Source organism: Leptinotarsa decemlineata, unplaced genomic scaffold, assembly GCF_025532065.1.
Source record: "Leptinotarsa decemlineata unplaced genomic scaffold, Ldec_3_MD MMD2_tig00026361_RagTag_RagTag, whole genome shotgun sequence".
NCBI lineage: Eukaryota > Metazoa > Arthropoda > Insecta > Coleoptera > Chrysomelidae > Leptinotarsa > Leptinotarsa decemlineata.
This window is the reverse complement of record NW_027412704.1, coordinates 2,462,953-2,467,123: the sequence shown is the minus strand read 5'-3', so window position 1 is coordinate 2,467,123 and position 4,171 is coordinate 2,462,953.

The following is a 4,171-nucleotide window of genomic DNA, read 5'->3' as shown; positions in this document are numbered from 1 at the left end:
CTTTACTCGTATCGCATGCATCCTCTCCACAGCCATGTCAGAATCACTGACCACTCTCATACTCTCATTCGTGCTCCATATGCCTATCACTTTCTTTATCGTATCACTTTCTGCCTCGTTTACAACAGTAAAATAGCGGGTAGCAGAGTTTAAACGGGGCCATACGAGCTCCCAAGACGACCAAATGAGGCATCAAAACAATGCACCAGCCCACAAATCCATTATCGCAATGACCAAAATTAACGAAGTATAGTTAGCTCCCTTGGATTATTTTCTGTCCCCAAACTTGAAAAAATAGCTCAGTGGTCATATATTTTACAACTATGAAGACAGCAAGTCAGTTCTTATTATAAATACGATATCGAAATTATTGAACGTCGCTGGGCAAAGTGTATAGAGCTGCAAGGAGATCATGTTGAGAAATGAATATAATTTTTTCCGAAGTTTTTGTGTGATTTAAGAATAATCACAGCTAGATATTAATTTCATGGCTATCAGTTTTGTCACTGTTGAGAAGAAAAGTTTTATCACTGTAAAACTTTGTTTTCATATCCTAGCCTTCAGTTTTTCCATCATTTCGTCGGTTTGAAGGAAATAATCCATGAAATTTTGGTTTCTTCTGTAATCACACTCGATAGCTTTCTCTTGTCACTTGATTTTATCCATTTTCTGACTCTAGGCTTATTGGTGATACCAGAAAAAAGTTTTGCCTCCATAATCCAAGACCGCACCGTGTTGTTCCACCACATAAAGTTCCAATTCAATTGGTTATCATGTGTTATATCTTGTCCCATCATTGCTCCATTCAAACTGAGCAAGCAATAGGTTAACTTCGATAATAATATTCCATTCGTAAGTCCATGTGCAAGTTAGTTTCAGCGCTTTAGCCACGAATTAATGAAATCAGTTGCAGTGCAATCCATCATTAATTACTGGTAAGTCAAGCTAAACCCGATCGAATCAACTTCTCTCTCGTCTTGTTCCACACCGAAATCCAAACCGCCCCCCTCGATTTGATTTGGCGCGTTTCACCCCTAGTTAACACAGTTCTAGTGCATAATCTACATGGTCGTAAAAAAGCAATCAATTAAAACAATAAAGTATTCCGGGATGTTTTTCATTCTCATCTTAAGGGCGGCCAACATTTTTAGTGGTTTTCCATGTCGCTACGGCTATTACTGACATTGGATATCATCCCTCTGCGCTGGCACTCCATCATGCTTGCCTGTCTCACACGTTTCGAGTAATACCGGTTTTCCGTATATCCCGGGAAGTTGGGGAGGTTCGAGAGCGCGAAAGATGCGTTTTGAAGATATCTACATCTGGTGAAATATACGATCTCAACCACCTTAGACAGTTCATTTAATTGCTATTCTTCAAGGCGAGTTGAACGGCACTAGATTTTTCTGGTTTCCAAAATCGAATGTGCTGGGTGTCCTTTGAAACGTGTTTTAATGGCTCGCTTAGTCTGACCGACCATTACCATTTTGGATGTCTTATCAATAAGACATCCAAAATGGTAACTCCTCGTTACTTTTAATTCCATATGTGAATTCAGTATTCGGGGATCTGTTTAGAGCCAAAACAAAGTCATCTTTTTGGTTTCTTTGTGTCAAAAAACTTCATATTCATCATATCTAAATGTGCATTTGCAGCCGATGTCCTGGAATCCTAATGGAATGACGAGACAAGTGTGCTGTCGTCAACAGAGCTATAAATTGGATTCTTGGTTTTTTTCCAATGAGTCGTTGATATAGATTATATTAGATTAGATTTCTCATTGGTCAAGTTATTACACCTTAATGCTATGGCAAGTCAATAATGTGTAAAATAAATGTAAATTACAATCAAAGTTACCGAAAAGGAGTAGGTGGTACATAAAAATTGTATATGATACAAGCACAAAATAAAGTAAATAGATATATAAATGTAAAAATGAAGATACATAGAGACAGTACCTACATTGACGATAGTCACTCGGTAAGCATTCTCTGAGAGATGTTTTTTCAGTTTCCGTTTGAAATTAGCGAGGGTTGCATTTTTCATTGATTGGGACAGTGAGTTGTACAATGATATGTATGAGTTACATCTCCTTGTTATTTCTAGTCTTTGGTTTGGTGATCTAATATTATCCTTCTTCCTAGTATTATATGAATGGTTGTTACCGTTTATAGTAAACTTTTGTAAATTTTCTTGTAAGTGCATCAAATTGCAATATATTACACATGATGGCAGAGTTAATATATTAAATTTAATAAACCAACTCTTACAGCTCTCCATTTGACCTATTCCAGCTAAAGCTCTGATTGCTCTTTTTTGAATTTTAAATATTATCGAGATATGAACAGACGTACCCCAGTTTATCAATCCATAAATTAAGGAACTATGAAACATTGCATGATAAGTGGTATGAGCAGCTTCATTACCGACTTTATTTTTTATCTGCCTGATTGCATAGACCTTGCATGATATATTTCTTGCTAGTTTGTCAATATGGGGTTTCCAAGTTAACTTTGAATCAATGATTACACCAAGACATTTCACATTATTTAAGAGATTAGGAGACGGCGAGAACATAATTGTTTGTGTCTTCCTTTTATTCACACATTGGCTATTCGCTTTAAACCAGTCCGTTGCTTCTTGAATAACTCGCTTTTCTAATTCTGATGACTCTTCAATTTTTTTTTTCCGAATGGCGAAGGAAGTGTCATCCGCGAATAACATTGTAAACATTGCCATTGAATTTGGCAGGTCATTGATATAAATCAAGAAAAGTAGTGGCCCAAGCACACTACCTTGTGGAACACCATTCAATAACGTTTGTAAGCTACTGAGCTCTTCATTATATGATACACATTGCTTTCTCTCATTTAGATATGATGCTAGCAGATTGTGGCGGCTATGCCTACAAATTTAAAGCATCTATAATAAAGCTATTATTATTATTATTATTATTATTATTTCACCGTAGTGTGCGCTGGTCAGGCCCTATCCCCCGAAGCCCCGATACATTCGGGAGGGCGCGCCAGCATTATCAACCAATGACCACTCCCCACACCGTGGGGTAAGTGATCATTGGGTCCGAGAATCATGTGCCCTGAGCAAGCGCAGTGAACCAAGAATGACAGCCTTCTGCATCTGTGCGGCTAAGATTTCTGCCTTAGTGCGGCAAACCGGTATGATATTGAGATTCGAGAGTAGAGAGGACATCATTCCATTATTTTTATTATTATTATTATTATCTCAGTTTTTCTAATAAAATGTCAGTAAAGACGCAGTCGAACGCCTTGCTCAGATCAAGGAATATGCCAAGTGTTGATTCTTTGTTTTCAGATTTCAGAATCAAGTTGACAATACATGTAGTTGGTCGTAGTAGCGCAGATAGTAGTCGAGAGATATCCATCGACGTCCACTTGCAGAAAACATTATTTCAAGAAGCTGGAGAACCATACACAAAAATTATCCAACCAGCCATAGCATCGAAGTTTGGCCATCAAACCAACACATGGTCAAAGACCTTAGAAATAACAAGCGCAACACCTCTTGATTCTCCATGTTTCTCATCCGAATTGTTTGAATCAATGAGCTGTTATTTATTGATTCAAATATTTGAAAGTCAATTCAAGGTCAGTGCTTGCCATTTTGGAGTTTTCAATGGAGTGATCTTGAAGAAAGAATGTTTCATAATTTCAATCGAAAATAAAGAAATGCAGGGTCTGAAATGGTCTAGATGCGTTTCATTTTTTTCTACATTTTGCGTTAATTTCTATACATTTATGTCCATTGCAATCTCAACTAAACAGCTGACAAAATCATTTCATCAAATTCAGAATCCCAACCAAACTTTGAAAACTTCCTGGGCTATGTCAAACTTACTTCTATAGTAGCTTCTCCACCTTTGCAGTGAAGACCACTTGTGGCTTCAAATAAAATATATTACCCAGAATGAATCAAGCTTTGGTGAATTTAGAGGAACGTTCGAAGTTCGGTATTATTATACAGAGGAGCCATGAGGTTTATCGACTGATAACTAAAAAGAATGAAGATGAGAATATACCGAGAGGATGGAGAATATTGAAAGTATTAATTCAATAAGTGAAATTGCATTTTGTTCGGTGGATTCCTCTTGTTTTGGCCCACATTTCTCAGTAGGAATATTAAAATGAATTAT